A 27,762-nucleotide genomic window follows, 5' to 3' on the forward strand; every position below is an offset into this window, starting at 1 on the left:
ATCAAGGTCGAACAAAAAAGGAGTGACACGGCACTGGTCATGCAAAGATATAAATGTAATATCAAACTACCAAAATTGGACGATTTTATATTTAAATCCTCAAATCTGTGTCCAGTTTGGTGGTGCGCCCAGAGCCAGAAAGAACATATGTCAAGGAGGGGAGAAAACAGAAGGCTCTTGTGTGGGCACACTCTTAACTAATTGAAATAACTTTCGGTGATTATCAAATTAATCATAAGTAATGCTGATAAAACATAACTTTATTAAGATATTCCTTAAAATCAATGTGATTGCCCATTGCAAAAGGTATGATCCAAAATGAGTTCCGTGCACATTGGATAGGAATTGGGAAAATATATAAAATGTTCTGGTCCTGTCTCAGGAAATGAGATAAGAAAGGATGTAGACAATTCAAAGTCTTACACCCATTTCAACCCGACCAGTACAGACAATCTGTATTGATGAGGCCACAGTGTGGTCAATTGAATATTTAGTCTGTGAAGTCAGGGTCAGGATAATTGACAAGACAGTACAGAGTTCACACCGGTTGTCAGAAAAATGCACAAATATTTTATCAAGATCTATTACATAAAGGGCTAAAGTGGGTCCTTTAGGATAGACTATATGCAGTAACAAGAGAAAGTGTTAGGGTCTCCTGCCCTGTGCTGCCACGTCGTCATGGCAACCGGGAGACAAGTGCTAGTGGAGTAACCTGAGCGCAGCTGATACTCCGGTTCGGGTCTTTTGCTGTGCAGTGGTTATAGGCTCTGTGCACGGCAGGGGATCCGGTGCTGGTTTTTGTGCTCACAGTCTGTGAGGTCTGAGTGGGGCGTGGACAGCACCTGCTTTATAAGGCCTCTTTTCAGGGTAAGCAGATGCTGCTGAATCTTTGTTGGTTAGTCAGTTCATGAAAGTTAGCCAGTACTGTGTAGCTTTGTATTTGTTGTTGCTTACTGCAAATAGGCCTGGGGATTTGGTATTACACTCTGCCAATCCAGACCTAGCAGTAAGACTGGAGTCAGTCGTTTAGCTTGCTGGGGTTCTGTTACTACTCTGTGAACTTAGCAAGTTTGCGGCTGTATTCTAAGACTTGCCTGTCTAATCCTGTCTCACTGTGCTAGGTGTCAGGGGTCAGTTTAGTGGCAGTAAGCTAAAACCTGTGCACTGCAAGTGAGAATTAGGATTGTGGAGATTCTCCTTGTGTCTATCATTCCATCTCTGACCAAGGAGTTTACTGCCACACCCGTTGGTAACCCTTTAGGGTTTTGCTGTTGCCCTTAGCAACAGCATTTCGGGTTCTCTACGTATTAAAACACAACATCTTGCTTTTCCATCTGAGCAGTTCTAATACAAGGGAGATACCCAGTACCTTAGCCTCTGGGCTTCTCTGTTCACTTTGTGTGTATTTTGTTACCCTATCACCTTCTGTGTACATTATGTCATATCCCCCAGTTTGTCTGTGAGTCCATCTGTTTTGCATAACAGTTCAAACACCAGTACTTTCCTGCAGGCACTGGTGTGCATAAAAGAAAGTTATTGAAAAATTAGAGACAAGTGGTGATACTGCTGTTGATGTCACATACCACACACCATGTGAAATGATTGGTACTCTACAACACTGGGTATTCCCTGTGAGTCTCCTCCTCAAGTACTGACCCAGCCCAACACTGTTTCGCTTCCAAGATCGGACGAGATCGGGCATTAGCAGTGTGGTTTGATAGTAGAGAGGGTGGGTCAGAATCCAATGAGAGTGCACCTATATATGAGAGTGTGACAGTTTAATCACAAAGATTACAGGTGTGGATCTGCTTTCTACGTTAGGCAGGATGCATCAAGTCCCATATGCGTGGTATTGTGCCCCTGGATCATAGATGAGAGTCCACGGAAATGAAAGAAATGAAAATAGAGACCTCACAAATTGCTTGTGACATATGAGATAATCCCAAATTTTATGTATATTTATGTGGGCTGGAGAGGTTACTGCAATAAAATATACAGAAGGTCTGTGGTTATGCACATCAAGAATATATATTCAAGAATGAAGGTGCAATTTCATGTGCTGCGGCTGGAACCGATAGACCCGCTGTGACTGGGATGGAAAACGCGTTTCGCCCCGCAGGGCTTGTTCACTTACTGGGTGTGGAAGTGAACAAGCCCTGCGGGGCGAAACGCATTTTCCATTCCAGTCACAGCGGGTCATTCTTGAATATACTCAGGTCAGACACATCCATTTCCCGGCTCCAGCGGATCCGCCGGCTCCGGCCGCAGCACTTGAAATTGCACTTCTATCACTGGACGTATTCAGGTTATGTGCATCAATACCAATGATTTACTTCCAATCAGTGTTACTGTTTCTGGCTGCAGCGGGTCCGCCGTCCTTAGCCGCAGCACATGAAATTGCATATTGGATTGTAGGTACACTTAGGTATATGATTTGCACCTGTAATAATTAGAGATTTACTCTATATTCAGTGTTATTGCTGCCCGGAGCTTAACGGGTCCGCCTCTTTTTGCTGCAGCATTTGAAAGTATATTCTTATCAGTGGAAACATTCAGGCTACAATGTTTGTGTTTGATAACCTATATGCAACAACTTATCCTCTTGTCCTTTGACAAGTATGTTTAATTCCAGGGAACCCTGATAGGCATAATTATAGCCAACATCTAATGTATGTCCTCTCTGTTGTTCAGTCATCCACACGGCCATTGTACTAACATTGGCCTTTTTCATATGTGTACAGGTATTCTGTACAGTTTATAACAACTTCCTAACTATCTTTGTGTCACGGATGTGCATAACCACAGACCTTCTGTATATTTTATTGCAGTAACCTCTCCAGCCCACATAAACATACATACAATTTGGGATTATCTCATTATATGTCGCAAGCAATTTGTGAGGTCTCTATTTTCATTTCTTTCATTTCCGTGGACTCTCATCTATGATCCAGGGGCACAATACCACGCATATGGGACTTGATGCATCCTGCCTAACGTAGAAAGCAGATCCACACCTGTAATCTTGTGATTAAACGGTCACACTCTCATATATAGGTGCACTCTCATTGGAGTCTGACCCACCCTCTCTACTATCAAACCACACTGCTAATGCCCGATCTCGTCCGATCTTGGAAGCGAAACAGTGTTGGGCTGGGTCAGTACTTGAGGAGGAGACTCACAGGGAATACCCAGTGTTGTAGAGTACCAATCATTTCACATCAACAGCAGTATCACCACTTGTCTCTAATTTTTCAATAACTTTCTCTTGTTACTGCATATAGTCTATCCTAAAGGACCCACTTTAGCCCTTTTTGTAATAGATCTTGATAAAATATTTGTGCATTTTTCTGACAACCGGTGTGAACTCTGTACTGTCTCGTCAATTATCCTGACCCTGACTTCATAGTCTAAATATTCAATTGACCACACTGTGGCCTCATCAATACAGATTGTCTGTACTGGTCGGGTTGAAATGGGTTTAAGACTTTGAAGTGTCTACATCCTTTCTTATCTCATTTCCTGAGACAGGACCAGAACATTTTATATATGTTCCCAATTCCTATCCAATGTGCACGGAACTCATTTTGGATCATACCTTTTGCAATGGGCAATCACATTGATTTTAAGGAATATCTTAATAAAGTTATGTTTTATCAGCATTACTTATGATTAATTTGATAATCACCGACAGTTATTTCAATTAGTTAAGAGTGTGCCCACACAAGAGCCTTCTGTTCTCTCCCCTCTTTGACATGGTATCAAGGTCGACAGGGTCTCTAGGTCGACAGGTCAAAAGGTTGACATGAATTTTCAAAAAAATATATATATTTTTGAACTTTTTCTTACTTAACGATCCACGTGGACTACGTTTGGGAATGGTAACCTGTGCAAAGCGCAGCGGTAGCGGAGTGAGGCACCTTGCCTGAAGCATGGTGAGCAAAGCGAGCCATGTGAGGGGACACGGTGCACTAATTGGGGTTCACGGTCACTTTACGGAGAAAACAACACCAAAAAAACATTAAAAACTCATGTCGACCTTTTGACCTGTCGACCTAGACCATGTTGACCTAGAGACCCTGTCGACCAAGCATCTCTGTTGACCTAGTTACTGTCGACCAATAGTGGTTGACCCAAACATGGTCGACCTAGACACTGTCGACCCTATGAACCACACCTACACAGGACTGCCCTGCCTGCATTGAGATAGGGAAGTGGACGGAGTGGAAGCAGGGGGGTGGCAGGGGCAAACGCAGGATTTGGGATGAGGGGTTTCCGTATGTGTGATAGAGATTATAATATATATATATATATATATATATATAATAAATAAATAAATAAAAACTAGCACCCACAGTATGTGTATTACCAAAATGGAGACACATACTAGGACTGCAGACTATTGTCGTGCCCATCCCCTCCCGCCCCCCCAACACACACACTGGGACTGCAGAGTACCCAGCAACCGACACCATCCATAGACAGACAGCACCCTCCCCTCTCCACAGACAGCACCCCCCTCCCCTCACAGACAGACAGCCCCCCCCTTACCTCCACAAACACCCCTCCTCCCCACCACAGACAGCACCCCTCCTTCCAACCACAGACAGCACCCCTCCTACCCACCACAGACAGCACCCCTCCTTCCAACCACAGACAGCACCCCTCCTCCCCACCACAGACAGTACCCCTCCACAGACAGACAGCACCCCACCTCCCCACCACAGACAGCACCCCCCTCCCCTCACAGACAGACAGCCCCCCCCTTACCTCCACAAACAGCACCCCTCCTTCCCACCACAGACAGCACCCCTCCTCCCCACCACAGACAGCACCCCTCTTCCCCAACAGAGACAGTACCCCTCCACAAACAGCACCCCCCCCCCCCAGACAGACAGACAGCACCCCCTCCCCTCTCCTCCCCTCCATGGGCATCAAGCTTCCCTCCTCACCTCTAGCCAGGAGCCGGCGCGTACAGTGAGGCCAGGCGGCGGCCAGAATGAAAGCGCCGCGGGCACGCTCCCGGCAGCAGCCCTAGCAAAGTAGAACCTAGGAGCTGCTGCTGCTGCTGTAATGTCGCCGAGCACTACGGAACTTGCTCGGAGGCGCAGTTTCTTGCGCCCCAGTTAAAAAATAATATATATATCACCATATATCATCAGCGCTGCGTTGGATCAGTGGACAGGGGCGGTTTCCAGAGACTCGGAAACCCCCCCTGCGTGCGCTAGTGGGTGGAACTACATGGCACTCACTGCCAGGCAGCCAAGCAGCATGGAGGAGAGGGAGAGAGCGAGAGGACAACGCGCTACTAGAGTGCATACAGTCAGCATACCCCGTTTGTAATGAGGGAAGGGGGAAGGAATCACTATATAGTCTGTCTGTATGTGTGTCTGTGGCTGAATTTATATATGTATGTGTGTGACTATGTATGTATGTATGCATGCATGCATGCATGTATGTGTGTGACTATGTATGTATGCATGTATGTTTGTATGTGTATAAGTATCTACTGTACTCATTTGTGTATTAGTGTGTGGCTAGGTATGTCAATAAGTGTGTAACTATGTATGTATGTGACTGAATATATGTGTGCATGTGTGTAACCGTATTTGTATATACTGCATGTGTGACTGTACTGTGTATCTTTATTTTTGTTGTGTGACAGTATGGGAGGGATGTACTAACCTCTCTCGGCGCGCTAACTGCTTTTTTCTGCGCTCCGTGCCCTGACATATTCTCCATGGTAACCTGTCTCCGGCTCCCCCTCCCGGCGCTGCGGTTCGCTCCTTTATACACACATACCACCTCTTCTCCATTGCGGCCACTCAGGCCTCAGCTTTGTTGATGCCGCGCTCCCCCTTTGCTAATATTTTGTGCACATGCCATAGCATCACAAGCAAAGGGGGAGCGCGACATCAACAAAGCTGTGACCCGAGTAGCCGCAGTTGTGAAGAGGTGAATAGCAGCGCAGGGAGGGGGGGACGGGAAACAGGTAACCACAGAGAATATGTTAGGGCAGGGAGGGCAGAGAAAAGCAGTTAATGCAGCGGGAGAGGTTAGTACATCCCGTCCAATGTATGTTAAGGTGCATACACGGTGCGATTTTCCGTGCGTTATGGATTGTATAGTATACAGTATACCATACTATAACGAGTTTTATGGTAAGAACTTACCTTTGTGAAAACTCTTTCTGCGAGGTACACTGGGCTCCACAAGGATAGACATTGGGGTGTAGAGTAGGATCTTGATCCGAAGCACCAACAGGCTCAAAAGCTCTGACCTTCTTCCCAAGATGCATAGCGCCGCCTCCTATATCACCCCGCCTCCGTGCACAGGAGGTCAGTTTTGTTAACCAGCCCAATGCAGTAGCAAGTAAAAGAGACGACAACTGCCAGTTGCCACAAACACCACACTCTCCCGACAGGAGAAGTGTCAGCGGCTAATGCCATACCAACCCAAAGAAGCTAAGTGCGTCAGGGTGGGCACCTTGTGGAGCCCAGTGTACCTCGCAGAAAGAGTTTTAACAAAGGTAAGATCTTACCATAAAACTCGTTTTCTGCTGCGGGGTACACTGGGCTCCACAAGGACAGACATTGGGGATGTCCTAAAGCAGTCCTAAGGCACAAGAACCCAGCGTCCAAAGGAAGCATCCTGGGAAGCGGCGGAATCGAAGGCATAGAACCTAATGAACGTGTTCACCGAGGACCATGAAGCCGCCATGCACAATTGTTCAAGGGTCCCACCACGGCGGACCGCACAAGAAGGTCCAACAGACCGAGTAGAATGGGCCGTAATGTGAGCAGAAACTGACAGGCCAGCCCTCACATAAGCATGTGCAATCACCATTCTAATCCATCTGGCCAAAGTCTGCTTGTGAGCAGGCCAGCCCCGTTTGTGAAATCCAAACAAATAAAGAGATAATCAGATTTCCTAACAGAAGCAGTTCTCTTCACATAGATACGAAGAGCCCGTACCACGTCCAAAGACCGCTCTTTGGGAGACAAATCAGGAGAGACAAAGGCCGGAACCACAATCTCCTGATTAAGGTGGAACGAAGAAACCACCTTAGTTAAATAACCGGGAGGAGTCCTAAGAACCGCCCGGTCACGGTGAAAATTCAGATATGGGGAACTACAAGACAAGGCACCCAGATCCGACACTCTTCTAGCAGAGGCAATAGCCAGCAATAACACCACCTTAAAGGAAAGCCACTTAAGGTCAGCTGAACCAAGGGGTTCAAATGGAGGTTCCTGCAACACCTCCAAAACCACGACAAGTACCAAGGCGGTACATAGGGAGGTTGGATACGCAACACACCCTGAGTGAAAGCATGAACATCAAGCAAAGTCGCAATTTTTCTCTGAAACCACACAGACAAGGCAGAAATATGAACCTTGAGGGAGGCCAGACGCAGGCCTAACTCTAGGCCTTGCTGCAGAAAAGCCTAAAGCGTGGCTGTACTAAACTTGGAAGCGTCATAATTGTTAGATGCGCACCAAAGTAGGAATGCCAGACCCTATGGTAAATCCGAACAGAAGCCGGTTTCCGGGCCAGCAACATAGTTTTAATGAACTCTTCAGAAAAACCCTTAGCCTTCAAGACGGAAGCTTCAAGAGCCACGTCGTCAAAGACAGTCGGGCTAGGTCCTGGTAGACACAGGGGCCCTGAACAAGGAGGTCTGGGCGTTGTGGAAGTAGAATTGGACGCTCTGACGACAGGCCCTGCAGGTCTGAGAACCAGTGCCGTCTGGGCCACGCCGGAGCTATGAGAAGCAGATTTCCTTTTTTTTGCTTGAACTTCCTAATTACCCTTGGCAGGAGTGACACTGGAGGGAACACGTTCGGCAGCCGAAATCTCCACGTCACCACTAGCGCATCCACGAATGCTGCTTGAGGATCCCTTGTTCTTGCTCAAAAGACCGGAACCTTGTGATTGTGTCGAGACGCCATCAGATCCACATCTGGAAGACCCCACTTTTCCACGAGGAGTTGAAACACTTCTGGATGGAGGCCCCACTCGCCGGCATGCACGTCCTGACAACTGAGAAAGTCCGCCTCCCAATTCAGGACTGCCAGAATGAATATTGCCGATATGGCCAGGAGATGGCGTTCCGCCCAACGTAGAATCCATGAGACTTTCTTCATTGCTAAACGGCTTTGAGTGCCGCCTTGATGATTTATTTAAGCCACTGTGGTGGCGTTATCAGACTACTTGAACAGGACGGTTCCGAATTAAATGCTGGGCCAGGTTTAACGCATTGAAGACCGCCCGCAATTCCAGAATGTTGATTGAGAGGAGAGATTCCTCCTTGGTCCACCAACCCTGAAGGGAGTGCTGCTCCAGCACCCCAACCCCTTAGACTGGCATCTGTCGTCAACAAGACCCAGTTGGATATCCAGAAAGGACGACCCCTGCACAATTGTTGGTCCCGGAGCCACCAAAGCAGCGACAGACGGACCTCCGGATTTAATAAGATCATGTGAGATCTGATCCAGTGAGGCAGGCCGTCCCACTTGGCCAGAATCAGCCTCTGGAGGGGGCGAGAATGGAATTGAGCATACTCCACCATGTCGAATGCTGATACCATGAGGCCCAGCACCTGCATTGCCGAATATATCGACACTTTCGGACGAGAAAGGAAGCAACGAATCCTGTCCTGAAGCTTCAGGACTTTCTCCTGAGACGAGAACAACCTCTGGTTGTGAGTGTCCAACAGCGCTCCCAGGTGCACCATGCTCTGAGCAGGGACCAGGGAGGATTTCATCCAGTTGATGAGCCACCCGTGGACTTGTAGAAACCGGACCGTCATATCCAGATGACGTAGGGGAAGATCTGGGGAATTTGCCAGGATTAAGAAGTCGTCCAGATATGGCAGTATCCTGACCCCTTGACGGCGGAGTACCACTGTCAGCACCGCCATAACTTTGGTGAAGACTTGCGGAGCCGTTGTTAAACCAAAAGGAAATGCCCGAAACTGGTAATGGATGTTGCCAATAGCAAACCTCAGGTATTGTTGATGTGACACTGCTATAGGAATATGCAGGTAAGCATCCTGTATGTCCAGGGAGACCATGTAGTCCCCAGGTTCCAAGGCCAGAACTATAGAGCGAAGGGTTTCCATACGGAACTTGGAAATCTTCACAAACCTGTTCAATGCCTTGAGGTTGAGAATGGCCGGGAGGACCCATTCGGTTTCGGGACTAGAAACAGCGGAGAATAGTACCCCCAGCCTCTCTGACCAAGAGGCACCTGTACTACGACTCCTGTATCCAGGAGGGTCTGTACCACCGAGTGTAGAGTTTTTGCCTTTGTCTGGTCCAAAGGGACGTCTGTCTGGCAAAATCGATGAGGGGGTCGGTTTTTGAAGGCTATGGCGTAACCTCGAGTAACGACTTCCCGTACCCATGCATCTGAAGTGGTCTTCAACCATTCCTGGTTATACACTAGAAGCCGGCCCCCCACCCTGGGATCCCCCAGGGGGAGGCCCGCCCCATCATGTGGCAGGCTTATCGGTCATGGCAGCTGGCTGACGGGCAGCCCAGGCTCTTTTAGGCTTCGGCTTACCAGGTTTGGAAGTGCAGGCCTGCTTATGGTATGCCTGACCTTTTGTTTTACCTGAAGGACGAAAGGATGTACCTTTAGCCTTCGACACAGAAGGAGCGGTATTAGGCAGACAGGCAGTTTTGGCAGTAGCCAAGTCAGCCACTATCTTATTTAAGTCCTCCCCAAACAGAATATCTCCCTTGAAAGGGAGTACCTCCAGGGTTTTTCTAGAGTCCAGATCCACAGACCAGGATCTCAGCCACAATATCCGGCGAGCCAGGACTGACGTAGTAGAGGCCTTGGCTGCTAGGATACTGGCATCAGAAACCGCCTCTTTAATATATCGAGAAGCTGTGACAATATATCACAAGCATTGTCTAGCATGGTCAGAAGAGATTTCAGCTTCTAACTCCAAGGCCCATGCTTCAATAGCCTCTGCAGCCCATGTAGCTGCAGTAGTGGGCCTTTGTGCAGCACCCGTGAGGGTGTAAATCGCTTTCAGACAACCGTCCACACGTTTATCCGTAGGCTCTTTTAGAAACATGACGGTAGTGACAGGTAGAGGTGAGGAAACCACCATCCTAGCCACATGCGAGTCCACTGGAGGAGGCGTTTCCCAATTCTTAGACAGCTCTGGCGTGAGGGGATAGCGAGCCAGCATCTTCTTTGGAGGCACAAACTTCGTACCCGGGTTTTCCCAGGGTTCCTGACGTATATCCACTAGGTGATCAGAGTGAGGTAAAACTTGTTTAACCACCTTCTGACGCTTGAACCTATCTGGTTTCTTAGGGGGGGACGGATGGCCCGGGATCATCCGTAATCTGGAGAATTAAGTTAATAGCCTCCAAAAGATCAGGAACATACATCATGTGAACTACCCTCCCCATCAGCCGTATCTGAGTCATAACCTGTGGGGTCAGTATATGTGCCGTCTTCATCAGACGAGGTGTCAGTGACAGCAGTGGATTGTGAGGAGACAAGCGCTGGCTTAGAGGACCTCTTGGACTTAGGCGAGCGTTGGTCAGACTTTTTAGTAGTCAAGGACTGGTTCAACTTTTTTAACTGAGCAGATAAATCGTCCGCCCACGGCGGGTTAGCTGCAGGGACCACATACGGTTGTACCGGCATTGGGGGTCCCATAGGGGGTGTTAGTTTATGAACTAACGTATGCAGAAGCGTGGAAAAAGCGGCCCAGAGTGGGTCAGTATGTGCCTCCGCTGCCACAGTCCCACTGGGGGGCAAGCAGCCCCCAGAACCAGAGCCCACAGCTGCTATATTCTCCTCATATGTGTCTGTGGCTTCAGCAACACCAGCAGTGTGTTCCGCCCCAGAACAGTTACCCTCAGAAGCAGACATGATCTAACTTGCAGTATGAGGTAACACAGTACAATTATCAGCAGCACTATACCTCTAAACCCAAACCCTGCGCAGTGTAGTCAACACTAGCAGAGATAAAGGAGAGATATGGTGACTAAATCACAGAGAAAAATAGGTAACACAGTATATCTTTGTGAAAATCCTATATTAAATAACACCTGACGCACCAAGCCCCCTCAGGTTATAGAATATAGGGATAGCAGGTTGAGTGAAAGACACTAGATGGACACCACTCAGCTATCAAATGCACACACAGAAAGTCAGTTTGTAAAATGCAGAGGTTATTACTGACGATAATACTGCACTGGACTATCTTACACAGCTATATAACAATAGATATAACAGTACACAGTAAGAAACTGGATGTATATCACAGGGTAATTGTACTATAAAACCCTGACTAAGTGCACTCTTTCTTAACTATCACTGTCTAAAAAGGTAGGTAGAATACTTAAGTGTCATGTAAATGCACAGCGTTGACAAGCAGGCGGCTTTACATAGGAGGATTTGCCCAAGCAGTCCCAGGAACAGTGAACTGAGGAATAATGGCACCGCAGACACTGACAGGGAGTGAGTAAAAGACAGAAATGCAGCTCCAGGGCGGGAACACTTGCTGGAAATGGCGCCCTGGGGGAGGGGCTTCAGGTCTAAGCCTTATCCCCTCTGCTGGCAAAACCACCGGGTACTGTGGGAAATTTAAAAACTGGTTTAGAGAGAAAACCTTACCTGCGCCCATGCCCTGGTGATCTAGTGGGATCGCCTGTACTTCCACAGTGTCCATCGCCAGCGCACGCGGCCCGCCTCCCACTGACCGCGCCGGATCGCGATAAAGAACCACTTACCACCTCCCGAACAGCGGCCACGTGATCCTGGAGAGCCCCAGCCGTGTGTGGCTAACGTGAAGAAAACCGGAGCCTTCGCTGTAGGTACCCGGCAACCAGGGCTCGGGAGTGTACAGCGCCGCTGGGGGAGAGATGGAGCTGCAGCAGGCAATGTCTACTGACATCCAGCACAATCTGTGCCTCTGCTGCAGCCCTTGTAGTCTTCTTTTTTCCTCAGAAAAAGCTTTTATATAGCTGCTGTGAGCAGCTCTTCCTGTTACATGTTTGCACTGCAGGCACCAACTACAAACTGAGCTCCTGTGCACGGAGGCGGGGTGATATAGGAGGCGGCGCTATGCATCTTGGGAAGAAGGTCAAAGCTTTTGAGCCTGTTGGTGCTGCGGATCAAGATCCTACTCTACACCCCAATGTCTATCCTTGTGGAGCCCAGTGTACCCCGCAGCAGAAATATAGTATATATGTATACAATACAGTAAAAATAGAAATATATTTATTAGCACTGGTCCACATTTCCATTTTCTATTTGCATTCCCCATATGCCTTGTATACAGGAGCAGTTCTAGGCACAGGCAAGTCAGGCCTGTGCCCCAGGACACTGTGGCCTGCGGGCATGGCCGCAGTCACCCCGCAGATGCCTGCCGCCCACCCGCACCCCGCATATTGCGGTCCTCATCTGCAGCAGGCGCCGTGGGCTGTGTGGGAGACCGCTGCAGCTGGCAACATTGTCAGACGCTAGAGGTCCTAATTGATCTCTAGTGTCTGTGCGGTGCTATGGTAGAGACGTCATGATGTCTCTTCCATAGATCCGGAGTGGGTGACCAGAGACGGAGGGCTGCAGCGGTCAGGAAGCAGGAGCGGGACTGGTGAGTATTGTGAGGGATTTTTTTTTTGTGTGTGTCTGTGTGTGTGTATAAGCGGCGCTACTAGAGGGCACATCTGGTGGTGTAATGTGACTGACGGACACTACTGTGTGGTGTAATGTGACAGACGGACACTGCTGTGCGGTGAAATGCGAATCGGTACTATTCTGTGACCATGCCCTTTTCCTATGAAGCCACGCCCCTATTTTTTGGTGCGCAATAACCCTGTCTTGCCTGTCAGGGTGGGGGAGCGCCAAAGGAAACTTTCACCCTGGGCGCTACAAGGTCTAGAACCGGCCCTGCTTGTATAGAGAGTGTTTTCTATAGGCGTACTACTGAGTGGCATAACGTGAATAAGAGACACTAACGTGTAATGTGACACTGTATGGCATAATTTGAATTGTAAGTAACATTGTGTGGCTACGTCCCTTCCCCACAAAGCCGCATCCCTTTTTTGACATGCTTTCCTTATTTCAAATGTGTGTGTGTGTGTGTGTGTGTGTGTGTGTGTGTGTGTGTGTGTGTGTGTGTGTGTGTGTTGTGGTGGGGGGGGGGGGGAGGTCGCCAGCCACTTACTTTGCCAGGGGCACTCGGACCCCTAGATACACCCCTGGCCCCATGTACCCCCCCTGCCTTATATGTGTGTATGGGGTGGGTGTGGGGTGCGGTGGCCCCTGTGTCGGTATGGCTGGGCGGCTTCAGGTCGGCACACCCTAACACTTTATTAACACTTATGATTTTCCCTATCACTTTGTACATATTTTGTATTATTTTAATCACACCACTTACATAGCACTTCTGTGCTTCTTATTAACCCTTATTAATTTTCACCTGTGTGCTGACCTGGGGTAGCCGACCTGTGCCGACGTGATGGGGTCCTGCAACCTGGACCCATACCTAGTAGTAGGGACCCCCAGTGACGGAGAAGCCTTGTTGATCGGCCTGGGGGCGTAACCCTATATCTACAGATATACGCAACTAAGATCTCCGTATTATCTGATTATTATGTAGTATTATTATTTTTCACTCAGTGTGCATTAGGGAACACAAATAGTTTTTTCTTCCACAGAATTACCCCTTCCTTTTAGCACCTGAGTGAAATCACAATCTGATTGAGCAGCTCACCATCATATGTGCATGTGTGTGTGGCAACCTTCTCCCCCCTGATTGTGGTAACCTTCTCCCTCCCTCAGCCCAGTGTGTGGCCCCCTGTGTGTGTGTATGATCCCTTGTGACCTCCAGCCCCTCACCCCCCTGTGTGTGGCCCCATGTACCCCCTGCCTTATATGCGTCTGTGGCAACCTTCTCTACCCTAAGCCCAGTGTGTGGGTGGGTGGGTGTGTGTGTGTGTGTGTGTGTGTGTATGATCCCTTGTGCCCTCCTGCTCCTCACCCCCCTGTGTGTGGTCCCATGTACCCCCGCCTTATGTGCGTCTGTGGCAACCTTCTCCCCACCTCAGCCTGGTGTGTGGCCCCCTGTGTGTGTGTGTGTGTGTGTGTGTGTGTGTGTGTGTATGATCCCGTGTGCCCTCCTGCTCCTCACCCCCCTGTGTGGGGCCCCATGTAACCCCCCCCTGCCTTGTGTGTGTGTGGCAACCTTCTCCCCCTCAGCACAGTGTGTGGCCCCCTGTGTGGGTATGATCCCTTGTGTCCTCCTTCTCACCCCCCTGTGTGTGGCCCAATGTACCCCCTGCCTTATGTGTGCCCCTCAGCCTGGTGTGTGGCACCCTGTGCCCCCTGTGTGTGTGTATGATCCCTTGTGCCCTCCTGCCCCCCAATCCCCTGTGTGTGGCCCCTCTACCCCCTGTCTTGTGTGTGGCACCCTCTACCCCCCTCAGCATGATGTGTGGCCCCCTGTGTGTAAGACACCTTGTGCCCTCCTGCCCTCCCATCCCCCAAACCCCTGTGTGTGGCCCTCTTCCCCCTGTCTTTTGTGTGTAGCACCATCTACACCCCCTCACGTTGTTATGTGGCCAGAGCCGGCCCTAACCAATTTGATGCCCTAGGCAAAATTTTGGCTGGTGCCCCCTAGCACCACCGCTGGTTCCACCTCTGACCTTGCACCTTTTTCCCAGCACCATCACCCCTCACCTATACCAGTCCTTATTTTGGGGTTTGTACTCCCTATATTTTAAATAGGAACAGTTCGCATATTTGGCGCACAGCCCAAAAAGGGGTGTGTTTTTGCTTGCAAGGGGCATTGCCACACAATATTAACACCAATTCCAATTACGCCACACAGTACTGCAACTTTATTCACACTTTATCTTGCGATAGTGTCCATAATTCATATTACATCCCACAGTAGTATCACTTTACCTTATAAACGTTACTCCTCACAGTAGAGCCCCTTATTCACATTACATCACACTGAATTGCTCCTTATTCACATTACACCACATTCTATTGCTCTTTATTCACATTAAATGACACAGTAGTGCCCTTTCTATATGCAACGCCACATAGTAGAGCACCTTATACACATAATGCCACATATTAGTAATGCATTTATATACCTAATTCCACACAGTAATGTCCCTTACACATATGAGACACCTTATTAATGTCCTTATAAACATAATGCGTCTTACACATTATGACAACCTTTATTAATGCCCTTTTACACATAATGTCCCTTACACATATGCCGCACATTATTAATGCCCTTATACACATAATGACCCACCTAGTGCCCCCTACACATTTGCTGCACATTATTAGTGCCCCTATACACATAATAACACACATAGTGCCCCTTACACATATGTTGCACATTATTAATGCATTTTTACATGACACACATAATGCTCGTTACACATATTCCGAACACTACTGCACAACCAACCCACTCACATGCACACAGCACTCACACTGCCACTAACACTGTGACCTCTGCCTCTGCTTGGATACAGATGTGTCCTCATAAATCTTGCATCAATGCTAACGTCGGGCACACCTTTTTTATGAAAATGCATCTTATTTGCATTGCTATGTGGCTAGGATGCACAAGCAGCTTCTGCTGATTAAAATGATATGCAGCATGCCTTTATACTGTGTGAGACTATGGCTGCATCTGCATATGAAATGTTACACACAGAATATAGGCATGCCGCATATCATTTTAATCAGCAGAAGCTGCTGATGCCCCTAGGCATATCAAATGCCCTAGGCAATTGCCTAGTTTGCCTATGCCTATGGCCGGCTCTGTATGTGGCCCCTGTGCCCGTTGCCTTTGTGTGTGTGTCACCCTGTGCCCCCCCTACTCCTGTGTGTATAACATTCTGTGCTCCCCATGTGTGATGCATTGTGTGTCCCCTACCCCTGTGTTTGTGATACACTAAGTTTGCACCCCCTGCACCTCTGTGTGTGTGGCACCCAGTGAGAGATTTTATTATATATAATAAGATTTTACTTACCGATAAATCTATTTCTCGTAGTCCGTAGTGGATGCTGGGACTCCGTAAGGACCATGGGGATATAGCGGCTCCGCAGGAGACAGGGCACAAAATAAAAGCTTAAGGATCAGGTGGTGTGCACTGGCTCCTCCCCCTATGACCCTCCTCCAAGCCTCAGTTAGGATACTGTGCCCGGACGAGCGTACATAATAAGGAAGGATATTGAATCCCGGGTAAGACTCATACCAGCCACACCAATCACACCGTACAACTTGTGATCTGAACCCAGTTAACAGTATGATAAACGCAAAGGAGCCTCTGAAAAGATGGCTCACAACAATAATAACCCGAATTTTTGTAACAATAACTATATACAAGTATTGCAGACAATCCGCACTAGGGATGGGCGCCCAGCATCCACTACGGACTACGAGAAATAGATTTAATCGGTAAGTAAAATCTTATTTTCTCTGACGTCCTAGTGGATGCTGGGACTCCGTAAGGACCATGGGGATTATACCAAAGCTCCCAAACGGGCGGGAGAGTGCGGATGACTCTGCAGCACCGAATGAGAGAACTCCAGGTCCTCCTCAGCCAGGGTATCAAATTTGTAGAATTTAGCAAACGTGTTTGCCCCTGACCAAGTAGCTGCTCGGCAAAGTTGTAAAGCCGAGACCCCTCGGGCAGCCGCCCAAGATGAGCCCACCTTCCTTGTGGAATGGGCTTTTACTGATTTTGGCTGTGGCAATCCTGCCACAGAATGTGCAAGCTGAATTGTACTACAAATCCAACGAGCAATCGTCTGCTTAGAAGCAGGAGCACCCAGCTTGTTGGGTGCATACAGGATAAACAGCGAGTCAGATTTTCTGACTCCAGCCGTCCTGGAAACATATATTTTCAAGGCCCTGACAACGTCAAGCAACTTAGAGTCCTCTAAGTCCCTGGTAGCCGCAGGTACCACAATAGGTTGGTTCATGTGAAATGCAGAAACCACCTTAGGTAGAAATTGAGGACGAGTCCTCAATTCCGCCCTGTCAGAATGAAATATCAAGTAAGGGCTTTTATATGATAAAGCCGCCAATTCTGACACACGCCTGGCTGAAGCCAAGGCTAACAGCATCGACACCTTCCATGTGAGATATTTTAAGTCCACAGTGGAAAGTGGTTCAAACCAATGTGACTTTAGAAAACTCAACACCACATTGAGATCCCAAGGTGCCACTGGAGGCACAAAAGGAGGCTGTATGTGCAGCACCCCTTTTACAAATGTCTGAACTTCAGGTACTGAAGCCAGTTCTTTCTGGAAGAAAATCGACAGGGCCGAAATTTGAACCTTAATGGACCCTAATTTTAGGCCCATAGACAGTCCTGTTTGCAGGAAATGAAGGAAACGACCCAGTTGAAATTCCTCTGTAGGGGCCTTCTTGGCCTCACACCACGCAACATATTTACGCCAAATGCGGTGATAATGTTTTGCGGTTACGTCCTTCCTGGCTTTGACCAGAGTAGGGATGACTTCTTCTGGAATGCCTTTTTCCCTCAGGATCCGGCGTTCAACCGCCATGCCGTCAAACGCAGCCGCGGTAAGTCTTGGAACAGACAAGGCCCCTGCAGTAGCAGGTCCTTTCTTAGAGGTAGAGGCCACGGTTCGTCCGTGAGCATCTCTTGAAGTTCCGGGTACCAAGTCCGTCTTGGCCAATCCGGAACCACGAGTATAGTTCTTACTCCTCTCCTTCTTATGATTCTCAGTACTTTTGGTATGAGAGGCAGAGGAGGGAACACATACACTGACTGGTACACCCACGGCGTTACCAGAGCGTCCACTGCTATTGCCTGAGGGTCCCTTGACCTGGCGCAATATCTGTCCAGTTTTTTGTTTAGACGTGACGCCATCATGTCCACCTTTGGTTTTTCCCAACGGTTTACAATCAGGTGGAAGACTTCTGGGTGAAGTCCCCACTCTCCCGGGTGAAGGTCGTGTCTGCTGAGGAAGTCTGCTTCCCAGTTGTCCACTCCCGGAATGAATACTGCTGACAGTGCTATCACATGATTTTCCGCCCAGCGAAGAATCCTTGCAGCTTCTGCCATTGCCCTCCTGCTTCTCGTGCCGCCCTGTCTGTTTACGTGGGCGACTGACGTGATGTTGTCCGATTGGATCAACACCGCCTGACCCTGAAGCAGAGGTTTTGCTTGACTTAGGGCATTGTAAATGGCCCTTAGTTACAGAATGTTTATATGAAGAGACGTTTCCAAGCTTGACCACAGGCCCTGGAAATTCCTTCCCTGTGTGACTGCTCCCCAGCCTCTCAGGCTGGCATCCGTGGTTACCAGGATCCAATCCTGAATGCCAAATCTGCGGCCCTCTAGTAGATGAGCACTCTGCAGCCACCACAGGAGAGACACCCTTGTCCTTGGCGACAGGGTTATCCGCTGATGCATCTGCAGATGCGATCCGGACCATTTGTCCAGTAGATCCCACTGAAATGTTCTTGCATGGAATCTTCCGAATGGAATCGCTTCGTAAGAAGCCACCATTTTCCCCAGGACCCTCGTGCACTGATGCACTGAGACCTGTCCTGGTTTTAGGAGGTTCCTGACTAGCTCGGATAACTCCCTGGCCTTCTCCTCCGGGAGAAACACCTTCTTCTGGACTGTGTCCAGAATCATTCCTAGGAACAGTAGACGTGTCGTTGGAATCAGCTGCGATTTTGGAATATTTAGAATCCACCCGTGCTGACGTAACACTACCTGAGATAGTGCTACTCCGACTTCTAACTGTTCCCTGGATCTTGCCCTTATCAGGAGATCGTCCAAGTAAGGGATAATTGAAATGCCTTTTCTTCGTAGAAGAATCATCATTTCGGCCATTACCTTGGTAAAGACCCGAGGTGCCGTGGACAATCCAAACGGCAGCGTCTGAAACTGATAATGACAGTTTAGTACTACAAACCTGAGGTACCCTTGGTGAGAAGGGTATATCGGGACGTGGAGATAAGCATCTTTGATGTCCAGAGACACCATATAGTCCCCTTCTTCCAGGTTCGCTATCACTGCTCTGAGTGACTCCATCTTGAATTTGAACCTTTTTATGTAAGTGTTCAAGGATTTCAGATTTAAAATTGGTCTCACCGAGCCGTCCGGCTTCGGTACCACAAACAGCGTGGAATAATACCCCTTTCCTTGTTGCAGGAGGGGTACCTTGATTATCACCTGCTGGGAATACAGCTTGTGAATGGCTTCTAGAACTGCCTCCCTGTCGGAGGGAGACTTTGGTAAAGCAGACTTCAGGAAACGATGAGGGGGAAACGCCTCGAATTCCAGTTTGTACCCCTGCGATACTACCTGTAGAATCCAGGGATCCACTTGCGAGTGAGCCCACTGCGCGTTGAAATTTTTGAGACGGGCCCCCACCATATCTGAGTCTGCTTGTAAAGCCCCAGCGTCATGCTGAAGACTTGGCAGAAGCAGGGGAGGGCTTCTGCTCTTGGGAAGCGGCTGCATGGTGCAGTCTTTTTCCTCTTCCTCTGCCCCGGGGCAGAAAGGAGTGGCCTTTTGCTCGCTTGTACTTATGGGAACGAAAGGACTGAGATTGAAAAGACGGTGTCTTTTTCTGCTGATGTGGAGTGACCTGGGGTAAAAAGGTGGATTTTCCAGCCGTTGCCGTGGCCACCAGGTCCGATAGACCAGCCCCAAATAACTCCTCCCCTTTATACGGCAATACTTCCATGTGCCGTTTGGAATCCGCATCCCCTGACCACTGTCGCGTCCACAACGCTCTTCTGGCAGAGATGGACATAGCACTTACTCTTGATGCCAGGGTGCAAATATCCCTCTGTGCATCACGCATATATAATAATGCATCCTTTAAATGTTCTATAGTTAACAAAATATTGTCCCTATCCAGGGTATCAATATTCTCAGTCAGGGAATCCGACCATGCGACTCCAGCACTGCACATCCAGGCTGAGGCGATTGCTGGTCGCAGTATAACACCAGTATGTGTGTATATACTTTTTAGGATATTTTCCAGCCTTCTATCAGCTGGTTCTTTGAGGGTAGCCGTATCAGGAGACGGTAACGCTACTTGTTTAGATAAACGTGTGAGCGCCTTATCTACCCTAGGGGGTGTTTCCCAATGCGCCCTAACCTCTGGCGGGAAAGGATATAATGCTAATAATTTTTTAGAAATTAGCTGTTTTTTATCGGGAGAAACCCACGCTTTTTCACACACCTCATTTATTTCCTCTGACTCAGGAAAAAATATTGGTAGTTTTTTCTCACCCCACATAATACCCTTCTTTGTGGTACTTGTAGTGTCAGAAAGGTTCAATGCCTCTTTCATTGCCGTGATCATGTAACGTGTGGCCCTACTGGACATTACGTTTGTCTCGTCACCGTCGACACTAGACTCAGTATCTGTGTCAGGGTCTGTGTCGACCCACTGAGGTAACGGGCGTTTTAGCGCCCCTGACGGTGTCTGAGACGCCTGGACAGGCACTAACTGATTTGCCGGCTGTCTCATGTCGTCAACAGTTTTTTGCAAATTGCTGACATTATCACTTAATTGTTTAAATACAATCATCCAGTCAGGTGTCGACTCCCTAGGGGGTGACATCACCAACGCAGGCAACTGCTCCGCCTCCACATAATTTTCCTCCTCATACATGTCGACACACGCGTACCGACACACAGCACACACACACCGGGAATGCTCTGATAGAGGACAGGACCCCACTTAGCCCTTTGGAGAGACAGAGGGAGAGTCTGCCAGCACACACCCAGCGCTATATATATATACAGGGATAACCTTATATAAGTGTTATTCCCTTATAGCTGCTGTTAATTATTGTTATTTGCTGCCAACAATGCCCCCCCTTCTCTTTTTTACCCTGATTCTGAAGCAGGACTGCAGGGGAGAGTCAGGGAGCCGTCCTTCCAGCGGAGCTGTGAGGGAAAATGGCGCTTGTGTGCTGAGGAGATAGGCTCCGCCCCTTCACGACGTCCTTATCTCCCGCTTTTTTGTGTAAAATGGCAGGGGATTAAAATACATCCATATAGCCCAGGAGCTATATGTGATGTATTCTGTTTTGCCACCTAAGGTATTCTGTTATATTGCGTCTCAGGGCGCTCCCCCCCCAGCGCCCTGCACCCTCAGTGACCGGAGTGTGAAGTGTGCTGAGAGCAATGGCGCACAGCTGCGGTGCTGTGCGCTACCTTAGTCTGAAGACAGGATGTCTTCTGCCGCCGATTTCACCGGACCTCTTCGTCTCTTCTGGCTCTGTAAGGGGGACGGCGGCGCGGCTCCGGTGACCCATCCAGGCTGAACCTGTGATCGTCCCTCTGGAGCTAGTGTCCAGTAGCCTAAGAAACCCGATCCACTCTGCACTCAGGTGAGTCCGTTTCTTCTCCCCTTAGTCCCACGATGCAGTGAGCCTGTTGCCAGCAGGACTCACTGAAAATAAAAAAACCTAACTAAACTTTTATTCTAAGCAGCTCAGGAGAGCCACCTAGATTGCACCCTTCTCGGCCGGGCACAAAAATCTAACAGAGGCTTGGAGGAGGGTCATAGGGGGAGGAGCCAGTGCACACCACCTGATCCTTAAGCTTTTATTTTGTGCCCTGTCTCCTGCGGAGCCGCTATATCCCCATGGTCCTTACGGAGTCCCAGCATCCACTAGGACGTCAGAGAAATATATATATATATATATATATATATATATATATATATATATATATATACATACATATATATACATATATATATATACACACACACACACACACACACACACACACACATACATACATACATACTGCTCAAAATAAAGGGAACACTTAAACAACACAATGTAACTCCAAGTCAATCACACTCCTGTGAAATCAAACTGTCCACTTAGGAAGCAACACTGATTGACAATCAATTTCACATGCTGTTGTGCAAATGGAATAGACAACAGGTGGAAATTATAGGCACTTAGCAAGACACCCCCAATAAAGGAGTTGTTCTGCAGGTGGTGACCACAGACCACTTCTCAGCTCCTATGCTTTCTGGCTGATGTTTTGGTCACTTTTGAAAGCTGGCGGTGCTTTCACTCTAGTGGTAGCATGAGACGGAGTCTACAACCCACACAAGTGGCTCAGGTAGTGCAGCTCATCCAGGATGGCACATCAATGCGAGCTGTGGCAAGAAGGTTTGCTGTGTCTGTCAGCGTAGTGTCCAGAGCATGGAGGCGCTACCAGGAGACAGGCCAGTACATCAGGAGATGTGGAGGAGGCCGTAGGAGGGCAACAACCCAGCAGCAGGACCGCTACCTCCGCCTTTGTGCAAGGTGGAACAGGAGGAGCACTGCCAGAGCCCTGCAAAATGACCTCCAGCAAGCCACAAATGTGCATGTGTCTACTCAAACGATCAGAAACAGACTCCATGAGGGCCCGACGTCCACAGGTGGGGGTTGTGCTTACAGCCCAAAACCGTGCAGGACGTTTGGCATTTGCCAGAGAACACCAAGATTGGCAAATTCGCACATGTGACAGACGTGACAGAGTCTGGAGACGCCAAGGAGAACATTCTGCTGCCTGCAACATCCTCCAGCATGACCGGTTTGGCAGTGGGTCAGTAATGGTGTGGGGTGACATTTCTTTGGGGGGCCGAACAGCCCTCCATGTGCTCGCCAGAGGTAGCCTGACTGCCATTAGGTACCGAGATGAGATCCTCAGACCCCCTGTGAGACCATATGCTGGTGCGGTTGGCCCTGGGTTCCTCCTAATGCAAGACAATGCTAGCCCTCATTTGGCTGGAGTGTGTCAGCAGTTCCTGCAAGACGAAGGCATTGATGCTATGGACTGGCCCGCCCGTTCCCCAGACCTGAATCCAATTGAGCACATCTGGGCCATCATGTCTCGCACTATCCACCAACGCCACGTTGCACCACAGACTGTCCAGGAGTTGGCGGAAACTTTAGTCCAGGTCTGGGAGGAGATCCCTCAGGAGACCATCCACCACCTCATCAGGAGCATGCCCAGGCGTTGTAGGGAGTTCATACAGGCATGTGGATGCCACACACACACTACTGAGCCTCATTTTGACTTGTTTTAAGGACATTACATCAAAGTTGGATCAGCCTGTAGTGTGTTTTTCCACTTTAATTTTGAGTGCGACTCCAAATCCAGACCTCCATGGGTTAATCAATTTGATTTGATTTCCATAGATAATTTTTGTGCAATTTTGTTGTCAGCACATTCAACAAGATTCCCAGCAGGCGGCGGCGCTCAGAGACTGATGTCAGCAAATAAAGTGCAAAAAGTGCCTTTTAATGAATCACTCCATCCCAACGGTTTGGGCCCGCGACGCCCCTTTTTCAATGTGATACATGCATAAGTGAACTCAACATACCTTTATACAAAAAAATACCCGCAAAAGGGACGAGCTCCCAGCATTGGAGGTGGGACTCACTTCCGGTCCAGCTCTCGAGTGCAATGTGATGCCGTAGTTCCGCCCCATGGTCATAGCAATGACGGCTTCCTGGAAACCGGGGCTACCAGGGCAACCAGTGCTTCCCAGCAACAAGGTGCCTGAAGGAGCCTGATCACGGGGCTGGAACAATATATAAAATAAAACAGTGTTTATATTAGCGTGAACCATGTTTGTAAACCACCCTGTGCCTGTATATATATATATATATATATATATATATATATATATATACACACACACACACACACACACACACACATATACATACATACATACATACATACATACATACTTTAAACATTGCATAAGGGAATTATATAGTTCATGACAACACAGTCTGAAACATCAGAATAACATTTTTAAGCTGTGGAACAAGTTGTAAAAAAATATACTGTATAAAAGATTCTACAAAAAACATAACCATCCCCATTATCCAACCACAGTACACTTCATTTAAACTTTAGATTCTTCACAATGATTTGCCTACTAGAATAATATACATTAAGAAACTCTAGTGGGTATCCTAAGCACCTACTGACAGATCAAACCAGATTCAAATGTCATGGGTCACCTACACTCCATTGTATCTTATCATTTAAACCTGTGGGTCTCGTCGTGTTAAGGATATATATCCACCTGGCCTCAATACGTAAAAGTTGTCCTCCTCGATCGCCCCCTCTCAAAGTTTAAGGGACATGATCAATGATTTGAAAATTCAGGTAATTCAAGGAGTGCTTCAACTCAGCGTAATGCCTGGCCACAGGTTGATAAGAGTGCCCTATCGGGTGATTTGTCCTAACAGCTGATCTATGCATTGCATATCTCTCCCTGGCACTACGTATAGTTTTGCCCATGTACTGCAGCTTACACGGGCATGTAATTAGATATATGATGTACGACGAAGTGCAAGAGAGGACATGTTTTATTTTAAAGGTCCTGCCAGTAACACTGGAGGTAAAAGAGGACCCTACCTGTAGGTTACTACAGGTTTTACATCCAAGGCATCTGTAACAGCCCGGTGCTTTAGTCAAAAAATTTCCAGATGTAGTTGTATTAAACCGAGTGACATCCATATGCACTATATGCTCTTTAATACTTCTGCCTTTGGTAAAGCAGGTTAAAGGCCACCTATTTTTAAATATCGGTAAACTCCTATCGGTGGCCACTATAGGCCACAAAGCCTTAAGGGCTCTGGGGACTATAGGACTGGAGGTATTATACTTAGTGACAAATGGGAGAATCCGCTCTTCAGTTTTAATTATGTGACCCAAAAGGTCAACCCTGGGGATGACCATTACTTCCTGCTTACACTGCAACAATTCTTCTGCTCTTTTGTGCGCCTGGTCTCCCAGAGCCTTAATCCAGCTCTGCATACACTGACACACCAACACAAACTCAATGACACACAAACACACACTCCCCTACAACATGCGTGCGTACTTATGCATGTGTACTTACGCCTGCGTATGTCCGCCCGAATACGCATCAACATATCCGGCTGCCACCGATGGAGGTTGGACCGCCGCCTTTCTATCTGGATCACTGTGCGGTGGAACGCACAGTGAAGGTGGATCCACCTGCGAGCCGCTCTATAAGCGGCCCGTTTGACCGCGTTTGATATATAGGGGTGTGTGTTCCCAGCCTCCTGTGCATCACCTGCGTAAGAATATGCAGCTTCTTGCTGTGAATGCTGCAGCTCTCATGACGCAATGGCATCTGAACAATATCTGCTATTTATAATATTGGTTTACTACTGATTGGTTAAGGGCATAAAGATGGCTGACATGAAATTTCAATTTTTAAATTTGCAAACTAACTATGCATTATAAACACTACACAATATTGACAATCCTATGATTGCTGAAGTGCATAAGAATGGCTGAGGTACTGTAAATATCAAAAACAACAATATAACTGTATGCATGGTATACTCACTGTGCATACTTTGGCTCATGCATATGTACGCAATGGGTGTTTGTGTTAGATGAAAAAATACAAAACTAATTGCACATTTACTGTATAAAACACACACCTCATATGTTATCTATGACTTGGTTGAGACAAATATATTTTACATACTAATAATCCAAAAAATAAATACAGTAAATAAATATTGTGATTTTTCATTGTGTGACTTTTTCATGTAAACAAAATATTAAACATGTTGCTTTTGACCAAAAAAAAAAAAGAAAAAGAAAACACAACCGTCTTCACCACATATTTAGTATTTGAAATTAAAAAAAATGAGTTTTATGGTAAGAACTTACCTTTGTTAAAACTATTTCTGCGAGGTAAACTGGGCTCCACAAGGATAGACATTGGGGTGTAGAGTAGGATCTTGATCCGAGGCACCAACAGGCTCAAAAGCTTTGACTATTCCCAAGATGCATAGCGCTGCCTCCTCTATAACCCCGCCTCCGTGCACACGAGCTCAGTTTTTAGTTAACCAGCCCAATGCAGTAGCAGGAAAAGACAGTTCGTAGCCACAAACACCACACTCTCACGACAGGAGAAGTGTCAGCAGCTAATGCCATACCAACCCAAAGAAGCTAAGTGCGTCAGGGTGGGCACCTTGTGGAGCCCAGTGTACCTTGCAGAAAGAGTTTTAACAAAGGTAAGTTCTTACCATAAAACTCATTTTCTGCTGCGGGGTACACTGGGCTCCACAAGGATAGACATTGGGGATGTCATAAAAGCAGTTCCTTATGGGAGGGGATGCACTGTAGCGGGCACAAGAACCCGGCGTCCAAAGGAAGCATCCTGGGAAGCGGCAGTATTGAAGGCATAGAACCTTATGAACGTGTTCACTGAGGACCACGTAGCCGCCTTGCACTGTTGTTCAAGGGTCGCACCACGGCGGGCCGCCCAAGAAGGTCCAACAGACCGAGTAGAATGGGCCGGAATGTGAGCAGGAGCTAACAGACCAGCCTTCACATAAGCATCTGCAATCACCATACTAATCCATCTGGCCAAAGTCTGCTTGTGAAAACCAAACAGAACAAAGAGAGAATCAGATTTCCTAACAGAAGCAGTTCTCTTCACATAGATACGGAGAGCCCGCACCACATCCAAAGACCGCTCTTTGGGAGACAAGTCAGGAGAGACCAGGGCCGGAACCACAATCTCCTGGTTAAGGTGGAACGAAAATACCACCTTAGGTAAATATCCGGGACGAGTCCTAAGAACCGCCCGGTCACGGTGAAATATCAGATATGGGGAACTACAAGACAAGGCACCCAAATCCGACACTTCTAGCTGAGGCAATAGCCAGCAGAAACACCACTTTAAGGGAAAGCCACTTAAGATCAGCTGAACCAAGAGGTTCAAACAGAGACTCTTAAAATGCCTCCAAAACCACCGACAAGTCCCAAAGGAGCCACAGAGACAAGACCAACCGCTAGTTGTGAGTGTCCAATAGCGCTCCCAGGTGCACCATGCTCTGAGCAGGGACCAGGTAGGATTTCTTCCAGTTGATGAGCCACCCGTGGGCTTGCAGAAACTGAACAGTCATATCCAGATGACGCAGAAGAAGCTCTGGGGAATTTGCCAGGATCAACAAGTCGTCCAGATACGGTAGGATCCTGACCCCTGGACGGCGGAGTACCACTGTCATCACCACCATGACTTTGGTGAAGACTCGCGGAGCCGTAGTTAAACCAAAAGATAACGCCCAAAACTGGTAATGGAGGTTGCAAATCGCAAACCTCAGGTATTGCTGATGCGACACCGCTATAGGAATATGTAGGTAAGCATCTTGTATATCCAGGGAGACCATGTAATCCCCAAGTTCCAAGGCTAGAACTATAGAGCAAAGGGTTTCCATACGGAACTTGGAGATTTTCACAAACTTGTTCAATGCCTTGAGATTGAGAATGGGCCGGGAGGACCCAGTCGGTTTCGGGACTAGAAACAGCAGAGAATAGTACCCCCGGCCTCTCTGAGCAAGAGGCACCTGTACTACGATTCCTGTATCCAGGAGGGTCTGTACCACAGAGTGTAGAGTCTTTGCCTTTGTCTGGTCCAAAGGGATGTCTGTCAGGCAAAATCGATGAGGGGGACGGTTTTTGAAGGCTATGGCGTAAGCTCGAGTGACGACTTCCTGTACCCAGGCATCTGAAGTGGTTTTCAACCATTCCTGGGTATACCCTAGAAGCCGGCCCCCCACCCTGGGATCCCCCAGGGGGAGGCCCGCCCCGTCATGCGGCAGGCTTATCGGTCTTGGAAGCTGGCTGATGGGCAGCCCAGGCTCTTTTGGCCTTCGGCTTACCAGGTTTG

The 27,762-nt window shown here is 48.1% G+C and overlaps 1 protein-coding gene, 1 long non-coding RNA gene and 2 pseudogenes across 3 annotated transcripts in view; 1 reads left to right on the forward strand and 3 right to left on the reverse strand.

The window, feature by feature from the left end:
* The window catches only part of LOC134948776 (gamma-aminobutyric acid receptor subunit alpha-3-like), a 995,050-nt gene that overhangs the window by 692,448 nt on the left and 274,840 nt on the right, over positions 1-27,762 (reverse strand). The window lies entirely within an intron of this gene.
* Positions 1-27,762, reverse strand: part of LOC134948778 (uncharacterized) — a 37,219-nt gene that overhangs the window by 2,414 nt on the left and 7,043 nt on the right. The gene's annotated exons all lie outside the window — the stretch shown is intronic.
* Positions 1,608-1,726, reverse strand: LOC134952444 (5S ribosomal RNA; annotated as a pseudogene).
* On the forward strand, positions 3,085-3,203 carry LOC134952456 (5S ribosomal RNA; annotated as a pseudogene).

Source organism: Pseudophryne corroboree, chromosome 8, assembly GCF_028390025.1.
Source record: "Pseudophryne corroboree isolate aPseCor3 chromosome 8, aPseCor3.hap2, whole genome shotgun sequence".
Lineage (NCBI taxonomy): Eukaryota > Metazoa > Chordata > Amphibia > Anura > Myobatrachidae > Pseudophryne > Pseudophryne corroboree.